Source organism: Canis aureus, chromosome 32 (assembly GCF_053574225.1).
Source record: "Canis aureus isolate CA01 chromosome 32, VMU_Caureus_v.1.0, whole genome shotgun sequence".
Taxonomy (NCBI): domain Eukaryota; kingdom Metazoa; phylum Chordata; class Mammalia; order Carnivora; family Canidae; genus Canis; species Canis aureus.
The window spans coordinates 11,166,929-11,187,109 of record NC_135642.1 but is presented as its reverse complement, the minus strand read 5'-3'; the positions used below and the strand labels follow the sequence as shown (position 1 = coordinate 11,187,109).

General features: G+C 39.1%; 1 protein-coding gene and 1 long non-coding RNA gene across 3 annotated transcripts in view; one reads left to right on the top strand and one right to left on the bottom strand.

Moving 5' to 3' along the window:
- Positions 1–20,181, top strand: part of LOC144302848 (uncharacterized) — a 308,111-nt gene that overhangs the window by 69,496 nt on the left and 218,434 nt on the right. The gene's annotated exons all lie outside the window — the stretch shown is intronic.
- LOC144302982 (uncharacterized) overlaps positions 17,489–20,181 on the bottom strand; it is a 45,618-nt gene continuing 42,925 nt past the window's right edge. For both annotated transcript variants that reach the window (XR_013370028.1, XR_013370027.1), the window contains one exon: positions 17,489–19,473. This is a non-coding gene — a long non-coding RNA (uncharacterized LOC144302982). The remainder of the gene's footprint in view (positions 19,474–20,181) is intronic.

The following is a 20,181-nucleotide window of genomic DNA, read 5'->3' as shown; positions in this document are numbered from 1 at the left end:
ACCATGATCCAAAATGCAGTGTCTAAGTGAAGGAGTAGCAGGATGTGTGCTGGTGTGGTAGAGAGATAGTGGTCTTCCAAAATGTGTACATCCTGATCCCTGGACACTGTGATGTTACCTTATATGGCAAAAGGAACTCATAGATACAATTAAGAATTTTGAGATGGGGGAGATTATCTTGGATTATCTAGATGGGCCCAGTATAATCACAAGGGTCCTTATAAGAGGACGGCAGGAGGGTTAGAGTCAGTAAGTTTGAGGATGCTACGCTAGTGTTTAACGATGGAGGAAGGAAGCCAGGAGCCATAGAATATTGGTGGAGTCTAGGAGCTGGAAATGATAAGGAAATGGATTTTCCTCTAGAGCCTCCAGAAGGAATGCAGCTCTGCCAAGACCTTGATTTTAGCCCAGTAGGTCTATTATGGACTTCTGGCCATTAGAATTGTTAAGATAATATATTCATATTGTTTTAGGTCACTAAGTTTGTGACAACTTGTTGTAGCAGCAAAAGCAAACTAATATAGGTTGTTAAAAAGCTTGAATTCTGGCATAAAACCAGCCTATATTCAATTCCAGAGTGACTACTTCCTCAATGTGTGGCTTTGAGGACCACTAGCATATGCTGAGGTCCCTGAATCACTAGCACATATATGCTATGACCTGTGCTTGTACTGCATAAGGCCAGGTTTCCCCATGGGATTGCCTGTGCCCACTGAAGTCTAGGCCTTTGCTAGGCTCTGTGCAATTGATGAGGTCATTCCTATGCACATGCCTACACTGAGTCCCAGGTTTTTGGAGACCCTTGGGCACCACATTGTTGAGGTCTAGTTGTCCTGAAACTTTTCCCGAGATTTGTGTCTTTGCTAAGGGCCATGTAACTCTGTTTTTAGGTTGTGAGAGTTCATAAAAGAAAGAAACAGAGAGCCACATATAAAAAACAGCCCATATAAATCAACTTCAAGATAAATTATAACCGTCCATCACAGTTGAAATATCATGCGATCTAAAGCTTTAAGGATTCTTTTCTGAGTCACAGAATTTTAAAAAATGCTACATGCAAAAATCAACTGTGTAAACCAATAAAAGCCTCCACAGCCCACTCAGGTCAGATCATCTCTTCAATAAAGAGCCAAAGCCCCTCAATATTTCTTAACATGTTTATCTTATTCCCCCACATTCCAGCCATTTATTTCTTAGCTGTTCTCAACCATGCACCAAATGTTGAGGAGTGCTAGGGAAAAATCCCCTTCTCCTGCTCAAATTAACACACTTGGAGAAATAAGACAAAGATAGATGAAAACATTATTTTTATGTTTTATAAAGCTGACATTAAAGGGTGTGGTTTGTATGTGCTGTCAAGAGAGGAGCGAATAAGGGTATGGAGAGAGTCCAGGCGTGCAGTGAGAATGCACATTCCTTCCCATGGGAAGAAGTCTCAACAGCTGGTAGAGCTTTCTCTGTTGATGCAGATAAAGGCCTGAATTAGACTGACATGGTAAAGAAGTCTCAACGTAGGCAATAAGTTGCATATAATGCCGTTCAGCTTAATTGGGTGCAACAGTTATGATACACAGGCCATTGCAGATTGTATAAGGGCCCACCCCAGGGACTTCCAGTCCCTCTGACATCCACTTGTTAGACTAATCAAAATGTACGCAGTGTAGTCAAAGGAAAGCTTTGCAAAATCGGTCAAATGATGATTTTTTTTTTACTATAATAGGAACAAGCTATGAATTAATGAAAAAAAAGCAGAAATATAGGCATGTTATATAAGTAACCACACTCAAAGAGACATAACTCACAGTTACCTAGAAGACCCTGTTGGAGATGACACTGGGGTCGGCACAGCATTTGTAGAGTCCTCATAGACTCCAAAGATAGAATTGAATGAAACTTATTCCAAAAAATTATTTCTAAGACTCACTTTTAATTTTTGTTTTTAGTGGTTCATATGAACGTTTTCAGAAGAGACTGGCCTATTTTTAAATAGAATTTGGATTCCTACCCTGTATTCACTTAATTGTGCAGTGAAGAGATAACCTGAAATGGGAAGGCCAATTTATGTGGAACTGTCTGAGCTCAGAAGTGTGTAGCAAGTGATGCCAGTGATGGCCTCATCAATCCCCAAAGAATCTGGAATCAGTTAAAATGGAGCTGGTAAAAGAGTGTTTACAGCTGATGTGCTTCCTTTGGTAAATCTGGATTTTGCCCACACAGGAAAAGCACACAGCTTTGTTTTATCAGTTGTGTATTGCAAGTCTTGTGGTGTTATTTTCATTGTCAGCTACAGCTTGAAAGTTTTTCATGGTTTGCTGATTCACCACCCTAGACCATCTGTATTCTCTGGTGATCTGAGTGTAATTCATGTTGCTCAGATTCGTGTACCTGTAACTCCTTGGTGCACATGGGCTCTGAGTGCGACAGAGCTCAGAAGGAACCAAAACCCTGGGAAGCTGCTTTTTGCCAACATCAATCAAGGATGTTGATGTGGAATGGTTTGGATAGCTTAAGGAAGATCTATCACTACCGCTGAGAAAGCCATATGACATGTGTGTGTTCAACTGTTGTTAAGCTGGGAGCCATCTCTCCATGAATCCAGGAAAATTAAAAAAAAAAGGCTTTGTGCAATTTATTTTATTAAAGATGTATTTATTTATTTGAGGGAGAAAGAGCATGTACAAGCGGGGAGCGGGAGCAGAGGGAGAGAGCGAATCCACAAGCAGACTCTCCACTGAGTGCAGAGCCTGATATGGGGCTTGATCCCAGGACCTCAAGATCTTGACCTGAACCAAAATCAAGAGTCGGCCCCTTAATTGACTGAACCACCTAAGTGTCCCAAAAGGAGGCTTTTTGCTATTTAAAATTATATTTAGAAAATATGAAGATACTACTTTAGATCTACAGAAACATTCAAATAGTTGTGATATATTAGGTTTTACCTCTATGTTTATTCCACTTTCTTTTTCAGGGAGGTTTTCTAGTGATGCAGATACTTTGTGAAAATTGTTGATTTCACAATCAACAATTTGGGAAGGATGAGTTGTGATGATCATTTCTTGTGCCTAAGGTACTTCTTGGGGACCTCCCTTCCAGAGTATTTTCAGAACCCAGTGGGACTAGTGTTTTAAGCAGCAATGCATATTTAAGAACAGGGGCTGAAACCAGGAAGGATGAAGTTCCACAGCCTTTAAGGCCCACTACTGACACCTTAATTTGACTGGTCATGGTTCTTGCATTCTTATGCTGCTTCCTGCCCTGGTTTGATGAACTCTCATCTCTACCTGCTTCAAATAAGCATATGTCACAGCCACTCCACCCAGGTGGGCCTTAGTGCACTGAGAACCCATACTTTTTGTTTGTGGCTGAATAATCCCTGTCAGCTATTCTCCATCTGCTGTTTTGTCTATCTCATTTTGTCTTTTGGTTCAATCTAGAACAAGACCAAGAAGCCAAGTTTGCCCTGGAAATTACTTTATCTGCCAAGGCAGGGAGGCATGGATATGCTTGTATACCATGCCTTCGGGCAGTACAAAACCCTGGCAGTGTATGAGGCTGCCCCTTCTAGAGAAATAGTCATGGGCTTGTTCTTCAGTGGAAGGCTGGGGGATGGCTAATCATATTACAATTTAAAATAATTACTAAAGAGAAAGAGCAGGAGAGACAATAATTTGGTGGCTTCTAAAAAATAACCACTATTATCTAGAATAGTGTCCTGGCCTGAATCATCATGGTTCTAAACCTTGGGTTAAAACGTCTGAATTGTGTGGTGGTGCTTTCAGCACAGTGCTCAGTATCATTTCATTAGATATTATCCTCTCAAAGCATTCTGAGGAAGTCACCTCAGCCTCAAGATGTTCTGGAACCTCAGTGACACAGATTTGGGGGGATGGGAGATAAATGACACCCAGGTTGAATGATTTGACTAAGCTTTGGGAATGGTCCCTGAGAAGGGCAGCAAACAGCCCAGAATACAGGATCCAAAGGCTGAGAATAAGGCTGACTTCACTATTCTTGTTCTTATGGATGATTTGGTAGGTAGAGATTGGCAGTAGGGGTTCTTGCCATAGGAATACTAAAAATTAGATTGGTGATGACTTTGTGGGTCCACATGGATAGAACTCCAATTAAAGATCCAGGTGAGAGGCCTGGCAAAAGCTGATGTTTCAGGCCAGAATTAAGCTGGCAATGTTCATGGCAAGATTCTGAATTCAGCTGGGAAGAATCAGAGCATGGAACAGATATATGAGGCAGAAATAAAGCCAATAAAGAGAACACAATAGGAAGCTAAAGTGAAGTTTAACTCAGTGTGAGGCATGAGGTCCCATGGCCCATTCCTGAGACTAGGTCTTCAGCAGCATTTCTCAACCTCAGCACTGTTGACATTTAGGACTAGATAATTCTTTGTTGTGAGGGATTGCCCTGTGCATTGGAGAGTGTTTAGCAGCATCCCTAACCTCTACTCAGTACTTGCTAGTAATATTCTTCCAGCTGTGACAACCATGAATATCTCCAGACATTGACATACATCCGGGGTGGAGGAAAAAAAATCACTCCAGTTGAGAACTACTAGCTGACAGGAAAAGACAAATTCCTGTGTCCAGTGTACTGGTGGGACTACTGCTTGATCAGAATTGGTTCAGGAATGAGGAACACGTGGCTGTCAATTAATGATCTCAGGACCTGTTGATAAGCAGAACTATACAAGCCTGACAAAAACTATACAAAGGTCTCTAAGACTGAAAACTTTTATAATGAGATAAAGTGTTGGAGGGGGAGGAACTGTAATTTTGCTTGGGGATAGGAAGAGTGAGGAGAAGGCCTTGCCATTTAGTGTGCTTTAGGATGGAGACTCTACATTTAAATCAAGGACTAAGCAAAGGCTCAGGTGGGTATTTGATGAAGCTTATGCTTGTTGTGTTGCCTTAATGACCCATTCTTTTTTTTTTTTTTTAATTTTTTTTATTTATTTATTTATGATAGGCACACAGTGAGAGAGAGAGAGGCAGAGACACAGGCAGAGGGAGAAGCAGGCTCCATGCACCGGGAGCCCGATGTGGGATTCGATCCCGGGTCTCCAGGATCGCGCCCTGGGCCAAAGGCAGGCGCCAAACCGTTGCGCCACCCAGGGATCCCTTAATGACCCATTCTCTTCTGGGTTGACTGGCGTCACTGTGAGAAGCCTTGTAGTTACAACTGTGATTGTCCATCAATAGGAGTGCTTTAAAGCTCATCTGAACTCTATTTAGAGAAGAACATCCAAGGGCCAGAATTCTTTTTATGCTGAATCTTGTCCCAAGTTTATTTTTTCCTGATTTATTTTCTAGAGCTAGGCTTGGGTTGAGACCCATGAATCTTGTCCTTCAGCTTCGTTTCCAATAATCGTGGTCACCACTAGCTTTATCTTTGGCTTTTCACCTGTTGTATGTTCCTATAGATGGACTTGTGCAGTGTACCTCAATAGACCTTCAATCTCCAGGGATTTAGCCATTTCTGATCGCAGGGTGACTGCTATTTCCTGTGGTCATTTTGATCCTTCACAAGAAACCTCTTTCAGAGAGGGAGTTAAATGTCACATGGTGTGAGCAGAGAAGCCAAGTTCAGAACAGAGAGTGCCTGCTGGGTACCACCTAAGAAGTACCGTGGATGCTTATTTCTCTAAACATAGTCGGGCAGCTCCCAGAGTTCATGTGAAGATTGCTTTCCAATTGTAGCTAGAAGGCCAAATCAGAGCTTTCAATTCAGGTGAGCAGAGATGCCTCTCCCATCACCATATCTTGGAAATGATACTGAGTGGCATTTGAGCACAATATTCAGCAGGTGGCAGGAATTTAATACACTATCTTGTTTGTTAAATGAGAATGAAAGTGCTCCTTGTAAAACTTCAGGGTATTGGAAGATGTAGGTAAGTGCATGTATGAATTTTAGGGATTCAGGAATATTAGAGGGATAATTTAATTTTTACCTTCTAAGAAAATACGAAGCAGTGAACGTTGATGTGACCAATTAACAAATAGGGGGGTAGTATTTTGGCCTTTCCTCCTCTGCTGTGCATTCTCTTTACACTTACTTGCTTTTTTGATTGCTGGGATTCAGTTCTATTTAGTTAGAGGAAAAGCATTCTTTCTATTTGAGTATTTTAAAATAAGATTTCTGATCCATTTGGCACTTTCTTCCCAGTAATTAACATCTGTTCACAGATCATAAAAACCAACATTTGGAGGGGTGGTGTGGGTGGAACTTTGCTTAAACTTTGTGCATTCTTACTTTAGTATCAACAGAATTCTTTACACTTCAGATATATTTTGAGTTTACTTTGTAAAATTTAAATGCTTGTACTTTTTTTTCAGTAATTTTTGATACTGATTTTAGGAATGTGTGTGAGAGAGAGACAAAAAGAGAGAGTGTTTTTCTTTTAGTGTCTCAAAAGATTTAACTTGGTTATTCAGGAATGATCTCAATTTTGTTTTGCACATATTTCTCACTGAATTTTATCCAGAAATTTAGGCTGGATTAATTCTTCTGTGGTTAAGAACTGTTTTAATTTTAGTAGCCTCAGTCTATGTATATTTTAAGAGGAGAGGTCTAGGATATTCATTACTCAATATTTATGTCCTATTTCCAGTTCTGTTCTTATATATAACACAATATTTTCAGTGGATTGGCATTCTGCTTGGTGGCAGTTGAAACATGTAAGCAGGTCATCGAAATGAGGACCAACAGAAGATTCATCTTTCCTGTTTACTAAGCTTGCTTTCCAGGACTCCTTCCTGAGAGCGTACCCCAGTCCTTGGAACTTGCCAGTAAACACTCAAACTAAACAGTGCTCCCACTCACTTGGGTTTCTGACTTCTTTCCACTTGCCATTTAGCTGTGTGGCAGAATGTGGTATACAGAATATTGAAGACCTCATTACCAGTTCTGAAACTTTTGGAAATTGGAGACATTTAAAATTCATATTTTGGATTAATAAAAGTTTGAAGACTCAAACATTGTGGTTTCTTGCTCAAATTCCTCATTTCCACCATAGATTAAAGGGATTAGGTAGAATTTATGATTTATTGAGTCCAAGGTTATACTAAAAGAAAATTTGAATTCCAGGAGCCTCATGTAGGAGCTCAATTAGTGGAAACAACTCACTTTAATCATGTGTGAAACACTTAAAGCTGACTCAGAGCTTTAAGGTGATACAAACAGTAAGAGAAGACACAATCCCTCCTGTGGTCTTAGGTTGCCTTCTACGGCCTTTTACACAGGGTGAAGTCTTCGTCATGTCAACCAGATAGATATCAAAAAGCTCTTGGGAATACTCTCTTAGAGACCCCTCATGATATACCCACTTTCCCTACTGGAAAGGTGTTCTCCATTCATTTCCCCTTATCCTGATCCTCCTTACACCTCTTTGGAAATTAAATGTATTTTCTCTTGTTCAGATATAAGTGGAGATGTGAGAAAAGTCAGTAACCTCTGTTTGAGAAACCACTCTTTTCAATATGACATGGTGTTGATGTACTGACATAGAACATTCTTATTTAAAATTCTATAAAAAAAAGTAATTTCTAGCGATTAAAGCTAAAGTATCTTTTAAAAAACAACAGCACAAGTTAGTACTTGAAATCTTACAATGGGCAGTAAACGAGTTGGTAAAGGGAATTATTATATTTCTTTTTTTAAAGCTATTTCGCTGTCTTGATGACCACAGCTTTGTAGTACAACCTGAAATCTGGCATTGTGATGTCCCCAGATATGGTTTTCTTTTTTAAAATTCCCCTGGCTATTCGAGGTCTTTTCTGATTCCACAAATCTTAAAATAATTTGTTCTAACTCTCTGAAGAAAGTCCATGGTATTTTGATAGGGATTGCATTAAACGTGTATATTGCCCTGGGTAACATTGACATTTTCACAATATTAATTCTGCCAATCCATGAGCATGGAATATTTTTCCATCTCTTTGTGTCTTCCTCAATTTCTTTCAGAAGTGTTCTATAGTTTTTAGGGCCTAGATCCTTTACATCTTTGGTTAGGTTTATTCCTAGGTATCTTATGCTTTTGGGTGCAATTGTAAGTGGGATTGACTCCTTAATTTCTCTTTCTTCAGTCTCATTGTTAGTGTATAGAAATGCCACTGATTTCTGGGCATTGATTTTGTATCCTGCCACGCTACCAAATTGCTGTATGAGTTCTAGCAATCTTGGGGTGGAGACTTTTGGGTTTTCTATGTAGAGTATCATGTCATCGGCGAAGAGGGAGAGTTTGACTTCTTCTTTGCCAATTTGAATGCCTTTAATGTCTTTTTGTTGTCTGATTGCTGAGGCTAGGACTTCCAGTACTATGTTGAACAGCAGTGGTGAGAGTGGACATCCCTGTCTTGTTCCTGATCTTAGGGGAAAGGCTCCCAGTGCTTCCCCATTGAGAATGATATTTGCTGTGGGCTTTTCATAGATGGCTTTTAAGATGTCGAGGAATGTTCCCTCTATCCCTACACTCTGAAGAGTTTTGATCAGGAGTGGATGCTGTATTTTGTCAAATGCTTTCTCTGCATCCAATGAGAGGATCATATGGTTCTTGGTTTTTCTCTTGCTGATATGATGAATCACATTGATTGTTTTACGGGTGTTGAACCAGCCTTGTGTCCCAGGGATAAATCCTACTTGGTCATGGTGAATAATTTTCTTAATGTACTGTTGGATCCTATTGGCCAGTATCTTGTTGAGAATTTTTGCATCCATGTTCATCAGGGATATTGGTCTGTAATTCTCCTTTTTGGTGGGGTCTTTGTCAAAGCTGTGGTCATCAAGACAGTGTGGTACTGGCACAAAAACAGACACATAGATCAGTGGAACAGAATAGAGAATCCAGAAGTGGACCCTGAACTTTATGGTCAACTAATATTCGATAAAGGAGGAAAGACTATCCATTGGAAGAAAGACAGTCTCTTCAATAAATGGTGCTGGGAAAATTGGACATCCACATGCAGAAGAATGAAACTAGACCACTCTCTTTCACCATACACAAAGATAAACTCAAAATGGATGAAAGATCTAAATGTGAGACAAGATTCCATCAAAATCCTAGAGAAGAACACAGGCAACACCCTTTTTGAACTCGGCCATAGTAACTTCTTGCAAGATACATCCACGAAGGCAAAAGAAACAAAAGCAAAAATGAACTATTGGGACTTCATCAAGATAAGAAGCTTTTGCACAGCAAAGGATACAGTCAACAAAACTCAAAGACAACCTACAGAATGGGAGAAGATATTTGCAAATGACATATCAGATAAAGGGCTAGTTTCCAAGATCTATAAAGAACTTATTAAACTCAACACCAAAGAAACAAACAATCCAATCATGAAATGGGCAAAAGACATGAAGAGAAATCTCACAGAGGAAGACATAGACATGGCCAACATGCACATGAGAAAATGCTCTGCATCACTTGCCATCAGGGAAATACAAATCAAAACCACAATGAGATACCACCTCACACCAACGAGAATGGGGCAAATTAACAAGGTAGGAAACAACAAATGTTGGAGAGGATGCGGAGAAAAGGGAACCCACTTACACTGTTGGTGGGAATGTGAACTGGTGCAGCCACTCTGGAAAACTGTGTGGAGGTTCCTCAAACAGTTAAAAATATACCTGCCCTACGACCCAGCAATTGCACTGTTGGGGATTTACCCCAAAGATACAAATGCAATGAAACGCCGGGACACCTGCACCCCGATGTTTATAGCAGCAATGGCCACGATAGCCAAACTGTGGAAGGAGCCTCGGTATCCCTCGAAAGATGAATGGATAAAGAAGATGTGGTTTATGTAGACAATGGAATATTACTCAGCTATTAGAAATGACAAATACCCACCATTTGCTTCAACATGGATGGAACTGGAGGATATTATGCTGAATGAAGTAAGTCAGTCGGAGAAGGACAAACATTATATGTTCTCATTCATTTGGGGAATATAAATAATAGTGAAAGGGAATATAAGGGAAGGGAGAAGAAATGTGTGGGAAATATCAGAAAGGGAGACAGAACGTAAAGACTGCTAACTCTGGGAAACGAACTAGGGGTGGTAGAAGGGGAGGAGGGCGGGGGGTGGGAGTGAATGGGTGACGGGCACTGGGGGTTATTCTGTATGTTAGTAAATTGAACACCAATAAAAAATAAATTAAAAAATAAATAAATAAAGCTATTTCGCCAGTAGCTATTACTGCAAATGCCTCTTAGTAGGGACAACAACAACAAAAAAGAATCTAACAGATATTCTTGCCAAATTACTCCTTAAAAATGTATTTATTTGTTTAATTCAATGACAGGAGTGAACGGAACCCTTTTGTGAATAACAATGAGGAATATGAGGGCGTTGGGTTTGTCTAGGTAAAAAAAAATTTGTGTTCAATTTCTCCTTTTCCCTTCATGTTCAGCTCGGCTCCTGGGACCTAATAGGGCTTTGTAGTGTTGTTGAATGAAGAAATGAGGAAAATCACAGAAATTATTGCTTGAATGTGTATATGTATAGGCAGAAGCTTGCGGACATACAGTGGCAGAAATCTGAAACCCAGATAAGTATTCCTAGTAAGTGAGAAGGAAGCAACCAGTCAGGCCTAGGAGTAAGGCCACAGATATGAAACTACATTCGTATTAATGGAACAGTAGATTAGATTTCGCTCTAAAAGTTTCACAAGAAGCATCTTTATATATGTTTTGTAATACTATTTGAGTTTAGTTGTATTAATAAAGTAGTCTTTGTGATGCTACTTAACTCATACAATAAGTAGAAAATATATATGTTTTTAATTTGACTAATTACATCACTGATTTGTGGAATGGCAAATATGCTAATATCAGTTCTGCTCTAATGCAACATATGTGTTCCTATAACACTATGCAAAGTTGAACAATAAAAACCACAGGGCTTATAGAAAAAATGGGGTCAGAAACTCCATCACTGAGTCGTAAGGAAGATAGAGATCTAATAAAAATAGTAAATCAATTTTATACATGTTAAATGTTTTTTTTAAAAAGTGCTATAATACAGAGAGCACTTTACCAAGAAAAAGACTGAAGTTTGCTCATGGAGTGGGCATCTCAAGGGTTACTGGTAAAAATTATTGGGAAGTGGGAGAAAGAGGTTACTGATATCAGAACAAAAGTTGTAACAATGTGTGTGGGTGGATATTGTTCATCACATACGTGGTGAACTGGATTAGTTGGTAGATCTTTCTAGACAAACATGAGGTGAGTGCTTGTGTGTGTGTTGTGTATTTCTCCATACTTCAATTCAAGTGGGTACACATAACAAACTCAAAATTTGCTCAAATTGTTCCCTGATATATTGATTGTACTGGGACAAATTTATGTTTTCAGAACAAGCATGGATGGAGTAGCAGAACCAACTCTAATGCCAAGCAGCTAATGACAATCATAATTTACACATTTTAAACCCTTGTTAAATGCTAGGATCAGTTTGAAGCCTTTGACATGTATTAATTAACTCATTAAATTCTATTAACAACTATATGAAGTAAATACTGTTGTTGTTACTCCTGGTTTGTAGATGAGGACACTGAGCCAAAAGGAGGTGAAATGACTTGCCCAAATTCACGGAACTCAGTAGCCAGGATGCCAGCCCTCTTAACTTTCTACTCTCTTTATCAATTGCCACCTGATACTTGTATCAAAATCTATGAACTCACTCAAGCCCCTAGGACGTTCATAGAATATGACCTAAAGGCCCTGATGATGAAGGACCTATTTAAGCTGTCAGAAGAATCTAGTTTATTAATTCTCCTTGTACTTTATTCTTCTCGGTTTCTCAGGCAAAATTTTCACAATGTGATAATGGATGACAGTGGGCAGGGAAGGGCAAACCAACCATTAAGCAAAAGTACATTACCTGTACTTGGCTAGGGGTGGGTCTATATTTGGTAAGATTAAGCCCTATTATATTTTCATGCTTGACAGTTACAGAATTGAAACTGTCCCTCAGGACAGGAATTTGCCATTCGTGTTCCAACATTCCTTATCTCCTGAACAAAACCACTGCATTGATGTCATCTAATCCCCTTTAGTTTGATACTGTCTCCTTTTTCCCCTGGTCATTCTACCATACTGTAATGGAAGTTGTTTTCATTTTGTTTTGTCTTCTCTACCCCCCATTTTTTTTTTCTGATGAACGGTGATGGTGGTAGGAAGTGGTTTGCAGGAAAGAGTAGAGAAGCAAAACCACATTAGCCTCTGAAATAATTATAAATAAGTGATCCATTCTCACTTATTCTTACCATTAGAAATGTATCTCTCTTTGCAACTTTTATGTAAATCTGTTACATAAGTCTCCAAATTAAAAGTTACATAATTGCATTTCTATTTTAGAAAGTCAGTGTTAATCTCCTAAAAAAAAATTCTCATGTGCAACCAGAATAACAATTACTCAAGCCTGCTGGTTCTCCGCTGTGGTTGAATGTTAGGATCAATAGTTGGGGAGAGTTTTTAAATGACTTAAGAGCAACAACAGCTTCTCTGCCTCCTATCCCTGCCCCCACCACCCCCCACCAAGAACAGAAGCTAAAATGAATTGACCAAGGCAAGGATTTCTATTTCCTTTACTGTATAAGGACTGTGCTAGATAGCATTGTCATTCGTTCATCAGTCATTACTGATGTATCTACCAAGTGCCAGACATTCAGTATATGCCTTGAAGTTAGAAGGCCCAGGGATCTGAAGGATGTGTGGGAATTAGTTGGATGAAGGGAGAAATGGCACAAGGGAATGCTGTGGAAAGAGCCTGGGCAGAGGGTGAAACCTTGTTGTGGAAAGGAGGCTGAGCCCTGTGGGGAACTTTTCAGAAGGCTGCTGTGTCTAGGGATAGATAACTGACAGAGAGTGTTTTCCTGCGATCTTCCTATCTCATTCTGGGCAGCCTGAGGGTGTGACCATGTTGAATATTGTATGGTCTTTCTTCCCCTGTGCTTCTCTGAGCCCTCATCTGCTGTCAGCCCTCTTTCCTAACTTGCCTTCACCTCAGCCTTTTCCTCTATTGCTCTGTCCATAGTAAATTTTCTCTGTGCCATATGTTGTGTGGCAGCATCTTTTCCTCAGCTGTTTGAGAAACCTTGGTCAATTTGAAGCAGGGAAGATGGTAATAAGGTCAAGAAAGGCTCTGGGACTTTTGGTTTTGGTCTTGGCTATGATATCAAGTACCTCCAGCATCTCAGGCAAGTCTCTTTCTGGGCCTCAGTGTTCTCCTCCCTAGGATAAGAGCTTAGGCTAGGGGAATCTGCAAGACTCCTTCAAACTGGAAGTTTACCTACTAAAGAAGCTCTTTAAGCCAAAGCTCTATTTCTTGTGATGTCAGACTGGATAATTATTTAGTTACATTACTCTTTTGTAATACCATTGCTAGGATATAATACCAGTTGAGAAATATCTATTTTAATATAGATAGATTCAGCCAAACTTAGGGTGCTCTAATTGCTATGTAATAGTGTAAATATGGACATTTTATTCTAGTGTATCTAACTTTAGTTAACTTTCACAGATCCAGATGCTGCATATACCAAAGTTAAATAGTAAAAATTTCCTCAGGCATACGGTATGGAAATATGAAATCTTAATGTGTAATAATGTGAGCTCTGAAATGAAAAAAAATTCAGTCATTCAAAGTGATGATACTCAGGTTACACAAAAACTAATTTATTTAACTAAAATGAAAAAATCCTGAAAATACCAAATGTTGGTATTTGGGAGTGTAAATTGGAACTGCCTTTTTTTTTTTTTAATTTAAATTTAATTCGCCAACATATAGTATAACACCCAGTGCTTGTCCCATTGGAACTGCCATTTTGGAAAGCCATTTGGCAGTATCTCTTAAAGCTAAATATACATCTACCCCATGAGCCAGCAATTCTACTCTTCAACAGAAACAAGTACATATGTTCACTAAAAGACATATACTAGAATGTTTATAACTGGTAGTACACCAAAATTAGAAACTACTCAAAAGCCCATCAACAGTGAAAAATGATAAGTAAAATGTTGACTATTCATATAATGGAATCCATATAGCAATGACAATGAAGAACCTATAAACGCACACATATGGACAAAATTCACAAACTTGTGTTTGAGCTTATGTTTGCTTATGCTGAGCAACAACAACAACAGAAAACCTACATAAAAAGAACATATAGCATATGACTTCATTTACATACAATACAAAAACAAGTTTTTAGGATGTTAGAAGTCAAAATGGTGGTTACCCTTTGGAAGGTTGATGGCCATCAGGGAGCACTATAAGGGGCTTCTGGTTTCTAGAACTGGTTATACTGATGTGTTTAGTTTGTGAAAATGTATCAAATTATACACTTATGATTATGTGATTTTCTGTATGTGCATTATATTTCAGTGACAATATTTCAAAAAAGAGTTTTGACATTCATTAGTTCATTTAACCTATATAATTCTAGAACATAAGAAGGGCAAGTAACTTTTTTCAGTTATGTAGAAAAAGACTCAAAAGTTTGGTCTAAGGTCCCAGGATTAATTAGTGGTAGAGTTAGATCAGATATATAAATCTCCTGCCTCAGGAAGATGGCCTCTAAAGGAAGACCTTGCATAGTGCCTGAAGCATAGTAGATAACAGTAAATATAATTTGAAAGTGGATCATAGACTGTTGTTCTTTCAGTCCCACAAGGCCATCATCTTGCTTTGGGAGTGACCATTTGCTCTGGTTGTGTGATGTGCCTGATGAAGCAAGTGTATTCACTCCTTAGAGAATAATGGAGGTGAGCCCTGAGTCAGATGTCCCAAGAAGCTGCTGCCAAAATACCTGTGGAGAATTACATAACTCTTTCCCTTTAGGGCTTAGGAAAAAAAAAAAAATGAGTCAAGCACTCAGTTCTTAGACACAGTGCCTAGGAAAACAGGAAGAAGGTTAACTTAGGCAGAAATCCATCTATGTGACCTTGGATAAATCATTGAACTTCTTTGGGGGCAACAGTTGAAAGACAAATTGATACTTTCTACTTAGGACCATGTGATCCCTCTGTGGTTAACCTTCTGAGATCCCTGAATTTCATGCCCTTACATACATATAATCAGATTCTCATTATTTTTGAGGACATCTGACTGCTTTTCAAACTTGACAGGCCCCTTGGTGTTCTTTAAGATCAAATTTTGATAAACTTACAACTCCAATGTGGTATGCCCACTCTTCTACCTGTCATATAGTTCAGAAAGGAGATGTACCAACATGTTATTTAGAGTAATCAGAAGTTTTATCCAACTTATTGACTCTGTTTCTTCCCAAATGTAAAACAGAATTTTACTTCTCAACATAAAATTTCTGTTATTTATGATGTGGCTAAAGAAAAGATGAGAAGTCCTGGAAATGGAATCTGTTATTGCTTGGATAATAAAAACTAAGGACCTTCTTTGGGGAAAAAATGGACAATGATAAAATGCTTTGATTTAGGGTTTGGCTGTGATGTCAAGGTCAGCCAATGAGTGCAAAGAGAATCTGAGAAAAATACAGAGATAAATAGAAGCAGATGTTTGGAAAGTCTTCCTGAATATTGCTAGTGAAATTGTATGGTTAGTTATCGAAATTTCATGGTTACATCTGTCATCCTAATAAGGTTATAATGAAAGGCATGTAAATTGGTGTTTAAAAAAACTTATTAGAACTGTGGTCAACTGTACTGTACCGTGGGAGTGGCATTTTCTGAATTATGCTGCAAATTTTGTACCTAATTTTGTACTTTGAGCTCAAGTCTTTGTCAGGGTATTTCTCAGAGAGGTCAGCCTCTATGGACTCCTACTAACTCAAGATCTTTATTTCAAATTAATATAAGAGAGAAATCTGATGAGAAGGGGAAAGGAAGTAAAGTTGAAAAGTTTTGGCTTCTGATTGGACAGCATCTGTGTTCCCAAAACAAATTTCTTTGTACCTTTAGTTGTTTGTGATTGCAGGAAATAAAAAATTTCTGTCTTAGGCTAACCAAAGGTTGTCATTAAATTAGAAAATTTACAAGAAGAAAGAAGGAGCCAGAATAAAAGATAGCAAAGATGTGAACTAGTGGGTCTGTATTAATCAAAGTCTTAATGAAAAATAGATGACCCATTCAAAGCAGATAATCTGAGGAGAGTTTATTTAAACTGGTGGGATTGCAGGTGTACTTTCAAGGATGCTTTACTTCCAGGCCTGAAAGTTTGAGAGGAGGAGGTTGCTACAACCCAGAGGAGAGAATCTGTGGAGAAGGCTGTCTCAAGAGGTCCTTTGGAGGACCAGAGACCTTTGTTAAGAAAGGACATAGCAAAACTGAGTGACTTCACTGGGACAGACCTGGGGAAATAAATATCTTGAGTTCACTCTCTGTTCTCCCTACCATATCCTGTTGTTTTTTTCCCATTGGCTGGAAAGAGTTAGAAACCAAGGGGAATGAAAACAGTTCCTGTCATCCACACAGGGCCACCTGTCTTCAGGAGCAGAAAGTGGATGAAGAAGTGTGGGAGGTGAAGAGGACCATAAAGCTGCTAAACACGCTGAAATCTTAACTAGGATCCAAAGCAAAAATAGAAAATCAGATACAAAATCCATACTATCAACAATTAAAAAAACATGTCATTTTCTATGGAGTTATTCTAGAGGGTTCTAAATTTAGGTGACATTCTGCAAAATTGTCCAACTCACCAAATAATTACCTATTGTGTAATATTGTGGGAGGGGCACCTGGGTGGCTCAGTGGTTGAGTGTCCTTCAGCTCAGGTCGTGATCCCAGGGTCCTGGGATCGAGTCCTACAACAGGCTTCCTGCATGGAGTCTGCTTCTCCCTCTGCCTATGTCTCTGCCTCTCTCTGTGTGTCTCTCATGAATAAATAAATAAAATCTTAAAAAAATAATATTGTTGGATATATAGCAATTAAATTTAGGAAGTACCTGGGAAAAATAATTTTGGTTTTAGAAGTTGGCCCAAACTATTCTGAAAATAAATAAAATAGATAATAGAATGATCTGTAAAGGCAACTCTTTATTGAAATAATTAAAATGCTTTGAATTTTGTTAAATTTTTTTTATACTGTGTTCCACCAGTATAAGTAGACGCTTTATGAAAAAAGTAGTTGCAGACCATTAATAGAGGTTTGAAAGAGAGGATCAAATACTGCTTTGTCCCATTCAGAATTATATAGTGATGTGTCAGGAGGATATTCCAGAAGCCCAAGTTTTATGGTGATGAAGTACAAGGAAAAGCATCAGGAATTGGCATTCTAAACTGAGTACATACAGCTTGGACCATGAATGGTTCTTGTTCATGGAGATGGAATCTAAGAGAAGGTAAAGAAAAGCTAGTACATGTCATCTTATCCTGGTCTTGACGGGTGTTTTTTCTAGATGAATGGACTGTCAGAGGAATCTGTTGTGGAAGCAATATTCTCATTATCTGTTCTAATATCTTGAAAAACAAATCTGACAAAAGACACAGACATAGTGCAAAGATTTGCATAACTCTCTTTGGAGAAATCTTTATTTTTGTAAATATAATATTGGATAAAGTGGGGACAATATAGTACTAGACACATAGTAGCATTAAGAAATGACATTGCATGTTGTGTTGTAATTTATAAAGTTTCAAAAGATGGAATTATTAAAGTCTCACAACAATGCTATGAGGCATGACCTCCTCTATAGGTTTGAAATGGAAAACCAGGGAGATTGAGAATGTTTTCCAGCTTACCAACTGGTAAATATTCTTGTGGGAATGGTGGGAATATTCGAGTGAGTAAGAATCAAATATGAAAACATTAAAGCCTTCTAAATGTATTTTTATATCAAGTCAAACATCTTTGTTTACTAATTTTTATTGAACGCCTTTTGCATTTATGGTGCACACAACAAATGTTTGCTGATGAATGAATGAGTGACTGCATTAACAAATGATACACGCAAGAACACTACCTTGTGCTCATTTGGCTCCCAAGAATGCATATTCTTGAGATAGCACACACAAATTTAGAAGATATATAGTGCAGGATTCCCTGAAAGTTACTTCGATGGCCATGGATGTGTTTGCGTAGGTGGGAAAGATGTGGCCATCGCAGAGCAGTGCAAAGAGCTCCTGGTGGTCAGGTACCCAGTGGCTGTCGGTGCATGCTGGCTTGCAGGAGTCAGAGATGTGTGGCAGTTTAAGGACAGTCTACCTCTCATGCTGCCTGGGAAGTCTGGAGGCCTGATGAGCCACCATGATAGGCACTGATGATCACAAGCAGGCAGGGAGCATCCGTAACCTGAAGGCAGAAAACCCTACACTCGTGTGTCAGAGGTCAGATGACAGCTTGGCAGCCTTGGGCATGTACTTATTCCATGTGTACTACATTTGTCTGTAAGACCAGGAATGATGCAGTGTCATTGCTGTGCAGTTTTTGCACTAGAATCCTCTTGGGTTGTTGTCAGTATTCATCATTTTCACCTTTTCACAGCCTTTCTTAGCACTGTACAAAACAATTTGGTTCAGTTAGTAGACTAAGAGTGTGCCTAGTGGTAGAAACCCTTTTGTGCCTTGTTAACCAGCCTGTGGGGGTCTACTCAAACTGCCAGATGGATTTTTGGGAGTCCCTCTGCTTCTTTAAACCTGGAACATGCCTTCAGTACCAGGAAATCTTTGGAGAGGAGTCAAAGAAGTATCTGTCTTGATTAATCCAGAATGCTGCCTCTAATGTCACCATTGTGTGTTCAGACATTCCTTCATGACTTTGACTGGACTTCTGAAGCCCTAGAAGGAGACGCTTTGAGAATAGAACAAAACTTCCTTTACTGTGCTTGGCAAAACCCGATTAAGGAAGTAAAGCTCCACCGAACCCATATGACCCCTCAAGTCCATTGCCAGGACCTCCCAAACTCCAGTGTGAATTGAGAATGGCCACAACATGACAAAAACTTGTAAATATCCCACTTATTCCTCCTGGAAGACCTTGAATCCTGTCTGACTGAGAAAAACACTCTGGGCTAGTACAGGCCCTAGACAGGAAGCACTGCCACCAGCCGTGAGGGTAGAATTCCAGGAACTTCACCTTGAACTGTCACCAGGTAGAGAATACCTTAATACCTCTGACAGCTGGCGACTTGGTTTCTTTCATGACATGAACACAAGGTTTGGAGCTGGGCAGATCAGAGTTTGAAGCCCTCTGCTGTCACTAAAGAGGAGTAGCGTTTTAGGCAAGTTTCTTAATTTCTCTAGGCTTCAGTATCCTTCTAAACTGGAGATAATAATATGTATCTTAAAGGTCTCTGAGGTGTTCATGGGCAGACTCACAGTGTGGGGACAAATGGGCTCCACAGGTATTCCAACTATGAACATAATCTCCAGGATTTTCATAGTGTCTCTCCGTAGGTGCCCAAATGGCTTTCCACTGCATGGTCTCCTTGAGCCTCACAGTAGTCCTGTGAGAGCATTAAGAACATCTCGGGATGCCACTATAGAAAAAAAAAAAAAGAAAAGAAAAGGAAAGTATGGTCCTGGGAAACTCTGACTTTTTTCTCACATCAAACCATCAGGTAGAACCAAGACTGATTGTTCCACCTAATACTTTATCCAGGAAACTTTGCTAAATCGTATTTTGTAAACATTCTTACAGTATCTGAACAGAAGAAAGTCCAATGAGATATAAGGAGGAAGAGCGGTTCTACCTGAAGCTAGCCGGTGAGAAGAATTTATAGAGTCACCTCTGAGGCTGCAGGTTGCTAGTCATGCCAGTACTACTCCTGCTGGAAAAATAATATTTCTCCTCCCCCCATACCCTTAATCTAATTAAAATGATTTAATCAACTTTACTGTTAGAGTTATCAGCTGTGCTCATTGAGAGAAATGGCATTATGAAATATTATGAAGCCATTAAAAACAGTGAGGCAGATCTATCTGTATGGACTGAGATAGGAAGGATATCTATGAGATATGGTTTATTGAAGTCTAGAATAATATGCATAATGTGATTGCATTTTTGAAAAAGTAATACATGCATTTTATATGGTGGACATACTATATGAGCTCAGTAACATTGCACATCAAACTGTGGCTCGAATTTGTCCCTGAGAGTGTGCTTGGAATGGGGAATAGGTAAAGGACTTAAATGCTTTTTATTCACTTGTTTCATTTACATTTTTACAATTAAAATGCATTATTCC